The sequence below is a fragment of the Oncorhynchus mykiss genome, chromosome 19 (assembly GCF_057628025.1).
Source record: "Oncorhynchus mykiss isolate SJ-2025 chromosome 19, ASM5762802v1, whole genome shotgun sequence".
Taxonomy (NCBI): Eukaryota; Metazoa; Chordata; class Actinopteri; order Salmoniformes; family Salmonidae; genus Oncorhynchus; species Oncorhynchus mykiss.
In genome coordinates, this window is record NC_143040.1 from 1,487,369 (window position 1) to 1,504,136 (window position 16,768).

Genomic DNA, 16,768 nt, shown 5'->3' on the forward strand with positions numbered 1-16,768 from the left:
CCCCTCTCTCCGTCTCTCCCCCTCTCTCTCTCTCTCTCTCTCTCCCCCTCCGTCTCTGTCTCTCCCTCTGTCTCTCTCTCTCCCCCTCTCTCCGTCTCTCCCTCTCTCTCTCTCTCTCTCTCCCCCTCCGTCTCTGTCTCTCCCTCTGTCTCTCCCTCTGTCTCTCTCTCTCTCTCTCTCTCCCCCTCTCTCCGTCTCTCCCCCTCCGTCTCTCTCTCTGTCTCTCTATGAGATGCAGGTCAGAATACCTCCCAATACCTCCAGGTAAATTGCGATGCGGCTGTCTGATTTCTGTCCCATCTATTGAGCGTCATTTACCCGTTATAGTTTCTAGGTGGAGATGCCTCGATGTGAAAGACGCGCTGAACGTCGGGAGATATGCGCCAATTCAAACCAGTGGCCTGGTAAAGATGGAATAGCGTCTCGAGCATTTTTTTTTTTGTGTGTGTGTGTGTGTGTGTGGTCTTCCGTTATTTCCAATCAGACATTCCAAAGTGTCGGTTCTGCCTGACAAGGATTCTTATTGGAGACAGAGAAGGAGCCATAAGAAGCACATCATTGTCCTCATTTATTGGTGCTTAGTGTGTCTGGGTACTGTTGTGTTGTGTTGTTTTTTTTTTTTGGGGGGGGGGCGTTGTTCTGTGGTCCATGCACTTTTGAAGGACTCTTGTCTATTCCTGGGAGAGGGGAGAGAAAAAAAAAAGAAGGATTTTCAGGAGAAGCTATTCTGATATGGGCAGCATTTGACCCATGATTGTTGTCATTTGTGTCGAATAAATACTAATCTGAAGTCTAAACCATCCTGAAAGCTGTGTTAAGTCAGGTGGGACAGAATTTAGAAGATAGCAAACAATAATTATAATTTAGATGGACTCATCTGTGGACTGAGGGCCCTTCTATGGTCTCTAGACTGAGGACCATTCTTTGGTCTCTAGACTGAGGACCATTCTTTGGTCTCTAGACTGAGGACCATTCTATGGTCTCTAGACTGAGGACTGAGGTCTCTAGACTGAGGACTATTCTTTGGTCTCTAGACTGAGGACCATTCTTTGGTCTGTGGACTGAGGAACATTCTTTGGTCTCTAGACTGAGGACCATTCTTTGGTCTCTAGACTGAGGACTGAGGTCTCTAGACTGAGGACTGAGGTCTCTAGACTGAGGACTGAGGTCTCTAGACTGAGGACTATTCTTTGGTCTCTAGACTGAGGACTATTCTTTGGTCTGTGGACTGAGGACTATTCTTTGGTCTGTGGACTGAGGACCATTCTTTGGTCTGTGGACTGAGGACCATTCTTTGGTCTCTAGACTGAGGACTATTCTTTGGTCTGTGGACTGAGGACTATTCTTTGGTCTGTGGACTGAGGACCATTCTTTGGTCTGTGGACTGAGGACCATTCTTTGGTCTCTAGACTGAGGACCATTCTTTGGTCTGTGGACTGAGGACCATTCTTTGGTCTGTGGACTGAGGACCATTATTTGGTCTCTAGACTGAGGACAATTCTTTGGTCTCTAGACTGAGGACCATTCTTTGGTCTCTAGACTGAGGACCATTCTTTGGTCTCTAGACTGAGGACCATTCTTTGGTCTCTAGACTGAGGACCATTCTTTGGTCTCTAGACTGAGGACCATTCTTTGGTCTCTAGACTGAGGACCATTCTTTGGTCTCTAGACTGAGGACTGAGGTCTCTAGACTGAGGACCATTCTTTGGTCTCTAGACTGAGGACCAGTCTTTGTTGTCTGTGTATTGTGCGATCTTTGTCCGTCCGTCCGTCCTCCCGCCCGCCCGCTCGTCCGTCACACACACACACACACACACACACACACACACACACACACACACACACACACACACACACACACACACACACACACACACACACACACACACCAACAATGCCTGCACAACACGTCTTGTCTCCTGTGAGTAAAACCACATTGACAGGAGTGTGTGTGTGTGTGTGTGTCTCATGAGTATAAAGCTAGTCACGGGAGACCCTTGTCCTCTCTTGTCGAATGGTCACGGCAAGATGTTTACCTTTACATACAAATAGACCCGGTGCGGAGTGGTGTCACAAAACGTGTCATGGATAAATAACGTTCCTCACTTTTCAATCTAGTGGCCAGACTTCCTGTGCTAGCCGACTGTGGAGCTGTGGCTGAGATAGACCCCTGTTGGGCTGGTCTACTGGGGGACTTCCTGTGCTAGCTGACTGTGGAGCTGTGGCTGAGATAGACCCCTGTTGGGCTGGTCTACTGGGGGATATAGGCTGGTCTACTGGGAGATATAGGCTGGTCTACTGGGGAACTTCCTGTGCTAGCCGACTGTGGAGCTGTGGCTGAGATAGACCCCTGTTGGGCTGGTCTACTGGGGGATATAGGCTGGTCTACCGGGGGACTTCCTGTGCTAGCCGACTGTGGAGCTGTGGCTGAGATAGACCCCTGTTGGGCTGGTCTACTGGGAGATATAGGCTGGTCTACTGGGGGATATAGACTGGTCTACTGGGGGATATAGGCTGGTCTACTGGGGGATATAGGCTGGTCTACTGGGGGATATAGGCTGGTCTACCGGGGGACTTCCTGTGCTAGCCGACTGTGGAGCTGTGGGTGAGATAGACCCCTGTTGGGCTGGTCTACTGGGGGATATAGGCTGGTCTACTGGGGGATATAGGCTGGTCTACTGGGGGATATAGGCTGGTCTACTGGGGGATATAGGCTGGTCTACTGGGGGATATAGGCTGGTCTACTGGGGGATATAGGCTGGTCTACTGGGGATATAGGCTGGTCTACTGGGGATATAGGCTGGTCTACTGGGGGATATAGGCTGGTCTACTGGGGGATATATTTTCTGGTCTACTGGGGATATAGGCTGGTCTACTGGGGATATAGGCTGGCCTACTGGGGATATAGGCTGGCCTACTGGGGATATAGGCTGGTCTACTGGGGATATAGGCTGGTCTACTGGGGATATAGGCTGGTCTACTGGGGATATAGGCTGGTCTACTGGGGATATAGGCTGGTCTACTGGGGATATAGGCTGGTCTACTTGGGTATATAGGCTGGTCTAATGGGGGATATAGGCTGGCCTACTGGGGGATATAGGCTGGTCTACTGGGGGATATAGGCTGGTCTACTGGGGGATATAGGCTGGCCTACTGGGGGATATAGGCTGGTCTACTGGGGGATATAGGCTGGTCTACTGGGGGATATAGGCTGGTCTACAAGGAGATATAGGCTGGTCTACAAGGGGATATAGGGGGATATAGGCTGGTCTACTGGGGGATGTAGGCTGGTCTACTGGGGATATAGGCTGGTCTACTGGGGATATAGGCTGGTCTACTGGGGGATATAGGCTGGTCTACTGGGGGATATAGGCTGGTCTAATGGGGGATATAGGCTGGCCTACTGGGGGATGTAGGCTGGTTTACTGGGGGATATAGGCTGGTCTACTGGGGGATATAGGCTGGCCTACTGGGGGATATAGGCTGGTCTACTGGGGGATATAGGCTGGTCTACTGGGGGATATAGGCTGGTCTACAAGGAGATATAGGCTGGTCTACAAGGGGATATAGGGGGATATAGGCTGGTCTACTGGGGGATGTAGGCTGGTCTACTGGGGATATAGGCTGGTCTACTGGGGATATAGGCTGGTCTACTGGGGGATATAGGCTGGTCTACTGGGGGATATAGGCTGGTCTAATGGGGGATATAGGCTGGCCTACTGGGGGATGTAGGCTGGTTTACTGGGGGATATAGGCTGGTCTACTGGGGGATATAGGCTGGCCTACTGGGGGATATAGGCTGGTCTACTGGGGGATATAGGCTGGTCTACTGGGGGATATAGGCTGGTCTACTGGGGGATATAGGCTGGTCTACTGGGGGATATAGGCTGGTCTACTGGGGGATATAGGCTGGTCTACTGGGGGATATAGGGGGATGTAAAAAAAAAACATCTACAAAGGAAGACACTTTCTAGCCTAAATGCAAAGCCTCATGTTTGGGGCAAATCCAACACAACACATCACTGAGTAACTGCCTCCTTATTTTCAAGCATGGTGGTGGCTGCATCATGGTATGGGTATGCTTGTCATCAGCAAATACTGGCGAGTTTTTCAGGATGAAAATAAACAGAACAGAGCTAAGAACAGACAAAATCCTAGAGGAAAACCTGGTTCAGTCTGCTTTTACACCAGACACTGGGAGAGGAATTCACCTTTCAGCAGGACAATAATCTACAAAACAAGGTCAATTCTACACTGGAGTTGCTTACCAAGAAGAAATCGAATGTTCTTGAGTTGCCTAGTTACAGTTTTTACTTAAATCGTCTTGAAAATCTATGGCAAGACTTGGAAATGGCTGTCTAGCGATGATCAACAACAAACTTGACAGAGCTTGAAGAATTTTAATAAGAATAATCCACGTTTGCAAAGCTCTTAGATATTTATCCAGAAAGACTCAACAGCTGTAATCGCTGCCAAAGGTGCTTCTACAACATATTGACTCGGGGGCTGTAAATACTTATGTAAATAAGACATTTCTGTATTTCATTTTCAATACATTTGAAAATCATGTCTAAAAAAACAACAACATGTTTTTCACTTTGTCATTATGGGGGTATTGTGATGTCTTTATTGGGGTATTGTGATGCCATTATTGGGGTATTGTGATGTCATTATTGGGGTATTGTGTGTGTCAAAAGTCAATATAATTTTAAATTCAGGTCGTAACACAACGAAATGTGGAATAAATCGAGGGGTATGAATAGTCTCTGAAGGCGCCTGTATGTGTGTGTGTGAGAGAGAGATAGTGTTTCATCTTCTGTAAATTACAATGGCCTCACATCCCGAAAAAAGACGGTTCAGACAGTATTACCCTATATGTTATATAATATATATATATATTAGTCAATATGTTTATAGTGTGTAAGTGATGTTTTGTCGACCACAACAAATGTATTGAGTACATTGCCGCTGGGCTGTATCAGTTTGAGGATATGATTGCGCTGCATTAGCAAGTTAATGTAGGTACCGAAAACATGTGTAGACTTCCCCTTTGAAACCGCTTTATATTGAGGACTGGCGGCTGGATGAAAGCCGCAGAGACGGACGAGGACCCACAAACAAACAAAGTATGCATTTGTTTTGTTTACGTTTCTCTTCTAATTGTTCCCTTTAGTTCTTCTGTCTCGCGCTCTTAATGCGATTCTTTCCGGTTCCGCTCGGTCAGACCGGGGGGGTCACAGAAACAATATCCCTTTCCACCCCAACCCCCGCCTCGCTCTAATCACATTCATTAACCAGAAAAATAAAAGGAAAACCAACAAACAATAATAATAATAATAATAATAATTAATATCACCCAAACTAATGCGAATTTACTGGCTAAAGGTGGTCCTAATGAAGTAGAATGATGTGCAGGCCTACATTAAATGCATTAAGTAGAATGATACGCAGGCCTACATTAAATACATGAATGAAGTAGAATGATACGCAGGCCTACATTAAATACATGAATGAAGTAGAATGATATGCAGGCCTACATTAAATACATGAATGAAGTAGAATGATATGCAGGCCTACATTAAATACATTAATGAAGTAGAATGATACGCAGGCCTACATTAAATACATGAATGAAGTAGAATGATATGCAGGCCTACATTAAATACATTAATGAAGTAGAATGATACGCAGGCCTACATTAAATACATTAATGAAGTAGAATGATACGCAGGCCTACATTAAATACATTAATGAAGGGGTTTCATCTGTATGTGATATAGCTACTGTAGGCGACTGTTTTGGATCCAAAATCGGCCTAAATTACACTGAGACAGCAAATGCGCAGTGGAGATCCAGCACCCCCCACCTTTACATAAACCTCACTATTGTTATTTTAATGCTGCTCTTTAATTATTTATTACTTTTATTTTCTTTCTTTAGGTATTTTCTCTTAAAACTGCATTGTTGGTTTAAGGGCTTGTAAAGGAAGCGTTTGCGACTGTGAGGTCCTGTCGGTGGGATTTTGTATTCGGCGCACGTCATAAACACAATTTGATTTGATCGATCAAGATTGGTTATTGGTATTACTCTCCCCAATAGTATTTTATTTTAGGATCTTTCTCCCAGAAGGAACATGAGAAAAAATTGGATGCAAACTCAGTTATTGTCTCGTTGTAGCGTTTGATAAAAAAAAAACGATATGTTTTAAGTATTATTTATTTATTTATTTATTTACTATAGAGGAAATTGTTTCATGTTTCGTTATCCGAAATCATTGCAACAAAAACGAAATATACCCCTATAATAATAGTAATAATAATAATAATAATGAATAGGTAATAATAATAGTTATTAACACATTACCACTTATATGTTTTCATGGTTTGAAAATAAATCCCTGGTATGTTTTTCGGATAAAGGCCTATAGAATTGACTAATATGTGTGGCCTGCAGAGAGAAAAGATTCCAACGCTGTAAAAACCGTTTTAATAAGGCTGTTAAGACCCGACTTTTATCAACAAATATTTTCTTTCTCACAAAATAATATAATCAGTATATTTTCCAACTTTGACGCAGTGGGTTTTTAGGCCGTGTATTATTTTAATCGAAGATATTTTATATGTTCCCCCCTTTTTAGTCTTTCTGCTATATCCTACGACAGTTAACCCCACTGTTCCTAGGCCGTCATTGAAAATAAGAATTTGTTCTTAAACTGACTTGCCTAGTTTAAATAAAGGTAAAATAAAAAATAAAATAAACATGCGCTTTGTTATGCCGAGAAGTAGAAATGACATCGCTATAAAATCATAAACGTAAATGATCCTCCTCTCCTAAACTAGGCGGAGAAAGAAACGGACGGTTGGTTTGCACTTCACAAACTCCTGTCTGTTTTTGTTGTAGGCCGAATAACGGTTGTTTTAATGTTGTTGTTCTGTTCAGGGAGACAACTCCAATAGAGGTCACTTCAGAGCCAAAGACACCAATGGAGGGTTCTGAGTGTATGGGCATATTGTGTAAGAGTGAAAGAGTGAATTGAATATTGTGTTTAAGTGCTTATTTATGTCTTTCTAAATATCCATGCAAGGTGTTTAAACAGCCTTTAGAGAGGTTTTAACTGTCTGGTATTACACGATGCACACATCTCAGTCACAATATTACTCATTTTGATTATTGATTTAAATTATTTACAATTATTGATTGAATGAATAATTGATATTGAAACAACAACAACAACAAACCAAAAAAAAACGATATTTTACAAGGTGTTTTTCAAAAAAAATTTACACGGTATTTACGACAAGGAAACGACGTCACAATGACATCAAGTCAATATATTTTCTGTCTTATTGCGCTCTGGTGAATGGCTTCTTAAACGTCACTATGAATAAAATACATTTAAAAAAAAGACAAAACGTCGCTATTTATGTCGTGTTTTGTTTCGCCCGCCCCGTTGTCGCGGGAGGCAGAAGGGTCAGGGTCGCGGAGGGGAGCAGAGCGAGACAAGGCGAGTAAAATTGGTCGCTGTCTCAACGCTTTGTTCTGCACTCAATTGTCTCTGTGTCGCTCGTGAACCCTGGGACCCGAACTACCAACCGACCAGCGCTCTGATGATGTTTTCCAGAGAGAGAGTGAGAGAGAGTGAGAGTGAGAGAGAGAGAGAGAGACAGAGAGAGAGAGAGGAGAGAGAGACAGACAAAGACAGAGAGAGAATGAGAGACAGAGAGAGAATGAGAGACAGAGAGACAGAGAGAGAGAGAGAGAGACAGAGAAAGAGAGAGACAGACAGAGACAGAGAGAGAATGAGAGACAGAGAGACAGAGAGAGAGAGAGAGAAAGAGAGAGACAGAGAGAGAGAGAGAAACACACGTCTGTCTGATGCCTCCTTACTCTCTCGTTGCTGTTCTAAGGCCAAGTCATGGTTGATTTACATACCTAATAATACGTTGAGTTCTTCCTCTCCTGACATGGACCGGGCTTCAGTTCAAAGCCAAACTAACCAGCACGTTAACATAGGGTACAGTCTATACGCCTAATAAACACACACACACACACACACACACACACACACACACGGTGCCTGTAGATCAGAACACTATAACGTAGTCAGAGGTAGTCAGAGGTAGTCTGAGGTATTTATAAACCACTAGGCGACAGTCTCAAAGGGGATCGAGGCTCAAAAGTTGTCGTGCTTTAACAACAACAGGTGGGTGATGACGCTGAGAAGAGCTAGAAGTTTCCCCCCCTTTAGGTACCGATCTAGGATCAGTGCCCCCCCCACCCTCCCAAATCGGTTATTTTTTTCCTAAAAGTGCAGGATCCGGATGACAGATAGTTGTTGCCGTCATTCATTCGTCTGTGCCATTACTACAAGCAGTCGACTCAACGACGAGTCGTGTTTAACGTTGTGTTCGTTGGCCGTTGGATAGAGAGAGTATCATGGGGAAAGCTGGTGAGAGACAGAGAGAGATGGGGGGGGGGGGGGGGGGGGTAGTTTGGTAAAGTGGAACTCCGTGACAGATGCGCAAGCGCGCGGGGACCACAGCCTTGCAGGTGCACGTGTGTGCGTGTGACGTGCCAGTGTGTGTGTGTGTATATTGATACCATTGTGTGTCTCGTTGTGCGTTCGTGCGTGTGTAGGAAAGAGAGAGAGAGTGAAAGAGAGAAAGAGGGGGAGGAGGGCGGGGGGGACATGAGCGCACATTGAGAGCGCGGCTCTTTTGACTCCCTCTCGGTGTGATCATTTCACGCTCCCCTCCAAGGCCTTTCCACCTAAAGTGTTTAGTCTCAGATCACTGCGCCCTGTGCAGTGTCGCAATAGGGAGCGGAAGGGTCGAATTATTTCACCCCTTTATACAACTCACCAAAAAGTACTGTTGCGAGAGAGAGAAAAGAGAGAAAGGAAAAAAAAAGTGTGTGAGGAGGGAGAGAGGAGGAAGAGGGGAAGCGTTAGAGAAAAGTTTTTTGTTCTTTCTCCCCCCAACACCCCCCCACCCAACACCCCCCCACACATCCATCGCTTCCCCCGCCCAGCTCCAAGCCCAACGGGAGCAGAATGGAAGTAGAGGCCGAGGGTCATGTGTTGAGGCCGGGACGAGCAGGTAGGTAAGGGCCGCTGGCTGCTTCTCTCTATGCTAACAACTCTCATAGACCTGACGCTTTTAGGCGACTTACTAGTGATGAAGTATTACCACACAACGATATTATCATTGTCAAACAGGAATGCGTTTTTAGCTTTGGCTTCAGTTTTCTCCAATGTGAAGTTTCCAACAGGGTGAGTTTTTTTTTTTGTTGACGTTCAATCTATAACTTTTTCTGAAGTAATTTAACTCGATTTCCGTTTGAACTTTTTTTTAATTAAGGGGCCTATATTTTTTAAGTGGCGCGTGTAGCACATGTTTTTTGGTGAGCAGGCAGAGATTCTCCAAGAGACGTTTCAACCAGCCAGACTCTAGATACAGTCAGTGTTGTCAGGCTACTTAACAGTTTGCATTGGGGCTGTTCTTGAATTCAGTAATTGATGCATCCTGTATATATTCCGCATTGCTTTAAGGCCGTTGTGTAACGTTCAAGACTTGTGTTATATGCAGATGATAAAAGTCGGTGTTTTATGAAGTCGATTCGTGTGTGTTTGTTTTTTATTTTTTTGACGGTATAGTAGGTGTTTGACGCGTGACGCGTGACGCCTGACGCGTACAGAAGACAGACCTGCGACAGGTGTGCTGCTAGGATGACTTGGCAGATGTTAAACATGACTTTGGGATTCTGAACAAGTGGCTAATCTAGTTCGGTTAATCTCAAACTCGGCTAATCTAATCTATGCATCTGTTCATATGTATTTCTCAATTTTATAGGGAGGGGGGGGGGGAACATGAGCACATATTGAGAGGGGGGGGGGGGTTGTTATGTCAGTATTACCCACGTGTATGGTGTCAATGCACTGTACAAAATACAGGATCAATCACAGCAGTCTGTCGAGGAGAGGACAGAGGCTCATTGGGTGGGGTGAAGGTCTTGTCTTCACACACAAACGCACGCAACAGTGGAGAAAGGGCCTCTGCAAGCCACACGCACACAGGCACGCACACACACACACACACACACACACACAAACTATTTAACCAAGTCGCCTCACTGGTGTCATGGAATATATTGAGTCTCTTGTTGTTGTCGACTGTAATATTTACGTCCTAAACCAGAGCGCGATCTGCTGAAAGGTTTACCGTGTTTACTGTGTTCACGCGTTACCATGGTCCCCGACTCGGGTTCGGCTTTTTCATATCATTCATTTGAATGTAGGCTACAAATAGCTCTTCCTAATTATACTTAATTTTTTTTGATGCTTCAAATTATGTCGAGATTATGACAAAACAATTATAATATACAGGTTTGACACGTTTTAAAAAGAAAACAAAAGGACCCCCTAGTTAAATGTGTATAAATCCTATTGTGTTGATTCAGAGGGAATACATATTAGCGATAACAGACATCAGTTCATTTTCGATTCGTTGCTTAATATATATATATATATATATATATATATTTTTTAAAGTATGTTTGGGAAAAAAATGTGAAAATGTCTGATAGTGTCGCCATTGCGTGTTTTAACATAGCCTCTAGTCTAGACATATTTATACTGGCCAAACCAAAAAAAAAATGATGCACGTGTTGTTGTCTTGCCTTCCGGGTTGCACTTTTTATAACATTTAAAATAGTCTAATTTTAAATTCTTGAATTTGCATGCTCGTAACAAACACACACATCTGCAACAACTGATCGAAGTTCCTACTTCTCTTGTGGTCTGAGCAATCTATTTTTTTTTGGGGGGGGGGGGGGTGGTAAACAGCGCCAACATTAGCAATAGTTATCGATTAGTTATATTAGTAATAGTGATCAATATATATATTCTCTGGGTTCTAACGACGGTTGATTATCTAAATAAATATCAGCATTTTTTTAAAACTCAAAACTAGGCCTACCTACTCCAACTTTACAGAAACCCCCTTAGATTCTATTGATACCACTAAAGACGTATAGTGAGTTTAAGTGAAACCAGGTCTAACCGTCGTTTCCCCCCCCCTTCCTCCTAAATTAATATTGGTTCAGAATATTCATAAAAACCAACAGGGTTGTCTTAACTGTGGGTTTTTATGTTAAACTACGGCAACACAGAAGAACAAGGCGATCGAACCTCACGCGCATCAATTCCATACCGGAAACCCGCTGAGGTGACATTTTGATACAAACGTATATGACGTGTATAGACATTCCAAAATGGTGCTCATTATTTACGACGCCACGCGTAAAGGGGCGTCAGGTACTAACTGTACTAACAGGCGTGGTTAGGCCTGTCACGTAATACGACGTGTTATTATAGGCCCCCCTCGCTTCTAACTGGCCTATTCATTTGTGCCGGTCTTTAACAACGTCGCGTCACTGCATTCATTACACAACCATGACACCGTTATAAACCCATTACGTATTACTAAAAGTAGCCCGTAATATAGTCTATGTCGTGTATTTTAAGTTCTTCGATTTAGCCAAACAATCAATTATTTACTTTGACTAACCTCTTCTTGTTTCTTTACGGTGATTTATTGTAAGAGTTGTGATTATCATTATGGATAATGTTGTATTGTGAAAGGATGCCCGGTCCCTATACGTCAATGCAAATATATTTCATTCATTGATAATGTAATGCGCGATAACTCGTGTTGAGGGATGCGAAGGGGGGGGGGGGGGGGGGGGGGTGTATAGAAACCGACAGAACATTCTCTCGCTTTCATCTGGTTGTGGGGTTCAGGACTGGGCCTCCGGTCTACAGAAGGAGAGGTAATAGGATTTGTGTGACTGAATAACCTTTGAACCCCACGGTGCTCTGCAGAGAGCTAAATGAAACGGACCTCCCTAGATGGCCTGTGTGTACGCCTTCCTCTGAGTGTGTGTGTGTCTCTTCACACGACTTCCTCTCACTTTAATTACGACAGGGAGGGTATAGACAGGGAGGGCATAGGCAGCGAGGGTAGAGACAGGGAGGGTAGAGACAGGGAGGGTAGAGACAGGGAGGGTATAGACGAGGAGTGTAGAGACAGGGAGGGTATAGACAAGGAGGGTATAGACGGGGAGGGTAGAGACAGGGAGGGTATAGACAGGGAGGGTATAGAGGGGGAGGGTAAAGACAGGGAGGGTAAAAAGAGGGAGGGTATAGACAGGGAGGGTATAGACAGGGAAGGTATAGAGGGGGAGGGTATAGACAGGGAGGGTATAGACGGGGAGGGTATAGACGGGGAGGGTAGAGACAGGGAGGGTATAGACAGGGAGGGTATAGACAGGGAGGGTAGAGACAGGGAGGGGAGGGTATAGACAGGGAGGGTAACGACAGGAAGGGTAACGACAGGGAGGGTAACGACAGGAAGGGTAACGACAGGGAGGGTATAGACAGGGAGGGTAACGACAGGGAGGGTAACGACAGGGAGGGTAGAGACAGGGAGGGTAGAAACAGGGAGGGGAGGGTATAGACAGGGAGGGTAACGACAGGGAGGGTAAAGACAGGGAGAGTATAGAGGGGGAGGGTAACGACAGGGAGGGTAACGACAGGGAGGGTATAGAGGGGGAGGGTATAGACAGGGAGGGTAAAGAGAAGGGGAAATCTAAGCCTAGCTTGGTAACTGCCAACATAATGGAAACACTTGAGTAATTGACGGATACAAAGTATATTGAAAGCAGGTGTTGCTCCTGAGTTAATGAATCAATCTCCTCATTCTTAGGGTCGTGCTGCTGTTGCAGGCCATTATTTTGGCTACTATGTCTATGGATGGCAATGCTTCTGAACAGCTTCTATCCCCAAGACATCGGACTCCTGAACACCTAATCAAATGGCTACTCAGACTATTTGCATTGCACCCCCCCCCCCCCCCTTCTTCAATGCAGCTGCTACTCTCTGTCGTTGTCATCTATGCATAGTCACTTAATTAACTCTACCTACATGTACATATTACCTCAACTAACCGGTGCCCCCGCACATTGACTCTGTATCGGTACCCCCCTGTATATAGTCTCACTATTGTTATGTTACCGCTGCTCTTTAATTACTTGTTACTTTTATTTCTTATCCGTATTTTTTTTTTCAACTGAATTGTTGGTTCGGGCATTTCACCGTAAAACACCTGTTGTATTCGGCGCGTGTGATTAATAACATTGGATTTGATTTGAATGCCCCCATCCCATCGTACAGGACACCAGTGGTCACTGAATGGTGTTTCGAGGAAGATGAAAACCCATGTAAACCATACGCCAATGGTCATATATCAGTCACCAGATCTCAACCCACCGTCAAAAAACCAAAACACCAAATGACGGAATGTAATTATAGTTAGAATGTTGTCACGTCCGTCCCGATAAGAGTTCCAGATTAGAATCACGGAGCGTCGAAGCTGTTCTAGATGCTGATGACGAAACAATGCAGAGTAGCAGGAAAAACAACAACACGTTGACACATTTTGACGTCCGGAGTAACTTCGACATTTTATGTTTGGAGAACGTGGGTTTGAGCGTCTAATTGCGCAGTTAAAGCTAGTCTATTGATAAGACCAGTTTACCTGTATGTAGGTCGTTAGTAGTTCGGGGTTTTCTGTCTCTCAACCCGTCTCATGGCGCTAATCCACCGGGTTAGGAGAGGGTGCATTTCGTCTACAACAGGTCCAAGTTCAGACCCTTGTTAGGCCCAGGTGCTGTCAAATACAAATAAAAATGTATTGGTCACGTACACATGTTTAGCAGATGTAATTGCCGGTGTAATGAAATGCTTGTGTTTCTAGCTCCAACAGTGCAGTAATATCTAACAAGTAATATCTAACAATTTCACAACAATACACAGCAATACACACACACCCGGTTGGTCACACACACACACACACACACGTTCGCTCTGTGATTGACAGGACCCCCTGGTAACGCTCTGTGTGCGCGGGCGTGTGATAGTGCGCGTCCCTCCGCTGCCGTCTCTGACCCGTGAAATAATAATTTATAGAATTGTCTATTGAAGGAGGTGCACCGTGGGCACGTTACTCTGTTACTCCCTCCCGATCCGTAGCGGGTCCGTGGTTTATACCGTGGGGTAGACTATCGGTTACAGACCCGGAAGTCAACGAGGAAAGAGAAGGGAGGAACGTCATATTGTTGACGGAACTACTAACCTTTGATAAGGAGGACGAGCCAGAAGACAACATATATGAATGTTTATTTTGTTGCCTTTAATTTAAGAGTTTGTAAAATGTCTCTCACAAATATTCTTTTTGTGTAAGCGTTTATTTATTTAACTAGGAAAGTCAGTTAAGAACAAATTCTTATTTACAATGACGGCCTACCGGGGAACAGTGGGGTTAACTGCCTTGTTCAGAACAACAGATTGTTACCTTATCAGCTCGGGGATTCGATCCAGCAACCTTTCAGATACTGGCCCAACACTCTAACCGCTAGGCTACCTGCCGCCCCAATGCTCTAACCGCTAGGCTACCTGCCTCCCCAACGCTCTAACCACTAGGCTACCTGCTGCACCAAAACGCTCTAACCGCTAGGCTACCTGCCTCCCCAACGCTCTAACTGCTAGGCTACCTGCCTCCCCAACGCTCTAACCGCTAGGCTACCTGCCTCCCCAAGGCTCTAACTGCTAGGCTACCTGCCTCCCCAACACTCTAACCGCTAGGCTACCTGCTGCCTCCTCTACACTCTAACTACTAAGCTACCTGCCTCCTCTACGTATTACGAGGAGGCAGGTAGCCTAGTGGTTAGAGTGTAGAGGAGGCAGGTAGTCTAGTGGTTAGAGTGTAGAGGAGGCAGGTAGACTAGTGGTTAGAGTGTAGAGGAGAAAGGTAGTCTAGTGGTTAGAGTGTAGAGGAGGCAGGTAGTCTAGTGGTTAGAGTGTAGAGGAGGCAGGTAGACTAGTGGTTAGAGTGTAGGGTAGGCAGGTAGCTTAGTGGTTAGAGTGGAGAGGTGGCAGGTAGTCTAGTGGTTAGAGTGGAGAGGAGGCAGGTAGTCTAGTGGTTAGAGTGTAGAGGAGGCAGGTAGCCTAGTGGTTAGAGTGTAGAGGTGGCAGGTAGCCTAGTGGTTAGAGTGTAGGGGTGGCAGGTAGCTTAGTGGTTAGAGTGTAGAGGAGGCAGGGTAGCCTAGTGGTTAGAGTGTAGAGGAGGCAGGCAGCCTAGTGGTTAGAGTGTAGAGGTGGCAGGTAGCCTAGTGGTTAGAGTGTAGGGGAGGCAGGTAGCTTAGTGGTTAGAGTGTAGGGGAGGCAGGTAGCTTAGTGGTTAGAGTGTAGAGGAGGCAGGTAGCTTAGTGGTTAGAGTGGAGGGGTGGCAGGTAGCCTAGTGGTTAGAGTGTAGGGGAGGCAGGTAGTCTAGTGGTTAGAATGTAGGGGAGGCAGGTAGTCTAGTGGTTAGAGTGTAGGGGAGGCAGGTAGTCTAGTGGTTAGAGTGTAGGGGAGGCAGGTAGCCTAGTGGTTAGAGTGTAGAGGAGGCAGGTAGCCTAGTGGTTAGAGTGTAGGGGAGGCAGGTAGCCTAGTGGTTAGAGTATAGAGGAGGCAGGTAGCCTAGTGGTTAGAGTGTAGAGGAGGCAGGTAGCCTAGTGGTTAGAGTATAGAGGAGGCAGGTAGACTAGTGGTTAGAGTGTAGAGGAGGCAGGTAGCCTAGTGGTTAGAGTGTAGGGGAGGCAGGTAGACTAGTGGTTAGAGTGTAGAGGAGGCAGGTAGCCTAGTGGTTAGAGTGTAGGGGCGGCAGGTAGTCTAGTGGTTAGAGTGTAGAGGAGGCAGGTAGCCTAGTGGTTAGAGTGTAGGGGAGGCAGGTAGCCTAGTGGTTAGAGGTTAGAGGAGGCAGGTAGCCTAGTGGTTAGAGTGTAGAGGAGGCAGGTAGCCTAGTGGTTAGAGTGTAGAGGAGGCAGGTAGCCTAGTGGTTAGAGTGTAGAGGAGGCAGGTAAGCCTAGTGGTTAGAGTGTAGGGAAGGCAGGTAGCCTAGTGGTTAGAGTGTAGAGGAGGCAGGTAGCCTAGTGGTTAGAGGAGGCAGGTAGTCTAGTGGTTAGAGGAGGCAGGTAGCCTAGTGGTTAGAGGAGGCAGGTAGCCTAGTGGTTAGAGGAGGCAGGTAGCCTAGTGGTTAGAGTGTAGAGGAGGCAGGTAGCCTAGTGGTTAGAGTGTAGAGGTGGCAGGTAGCCTAGTGGTTAGAGTGTAGAGGTGGCAGGTAGCCTAGTGGTTAGAGTGTAGGGGAGGCAGGTAGCCTAGTGGTTAGAGGAGGCAGGTAGTCTAGTGGTTAGAGGAGGCAGGTAGTCTAGTGGTTAGAGTGTAGAGGAGGCAGGTAGTCTAGTGGTTAGAGTGTAGGGGTGGCAGGTAGCCTAGTGGTTAGAGTGTAGAGGAGGTAGGTAGCCTGGTGGTTAGAGTGTAGAGGAGGCAGGTAGCCTAGTGGTTAGAGTGTAGAGGAGGCAGGTAGCCTAGTGGTTAGAGTGTAGAGGAGGTAGGTAGTCTAGTGGTTAGAGTGTGGAGGAGGCAGGTAGCCTAGTGGTTAGAGTGTAGAGGAGGTAGGTAGTCTAGTGGTTAGAGTGTGGAGGAGGCAGGTAGCCTAGTGGTTAGAGTGTAGAGGAGGCAGGTAGCCTAGTGGTTAGAGTGTAGGGGCGGCAGGTAGCCTAGTGGTTAGAGTGTAGAGGTGGCAGGTAGCCTAGTGGTTAGAGTGTAGAGGAGGCAGGTAGCCTAGTGGTTAGAGTGTAGAGGTGGCAGGTAGCCTAGTGGTTAGAGTGT

At 45.8% G+C, this 16,768-nt stretch overlaps 1 protein-coding gene and 1 pseudogene across 2 annotated transcripts in view; one reads left to right on the forward strand and one right to left on the reverse strand.

The window, feature by feature from the left end:
- The window catches only part of LOC118936868 (uncharacterized), a 121,447-nt gene extending 107,445 nt beyond the window's left edge, over positions 1-14,002 (reverse strand). The window contains 1 exon segment of the mRNA XM_090209791.1: positions 13,596-14,002. The gene's annotated coding sequence lies outside the window, so the exon portion shown is untranslated.
- LOC149974627 (paired box protein Pax-5-like) overlaps positions 8,991-16,768 on the forward strand; it is a 54,303-nt pseudogene continuing 46,525 nt past the window's right edge. Inside the window, exon 1 of the transcript XR_016489123.1 lies at positions 8,991-9,098. The product of XR_016489123.1 is annotated as a paired box protein Pax-5-like (transcript). The remainder of the gene's footprint in view (positions 9,099-16,768) is intronic.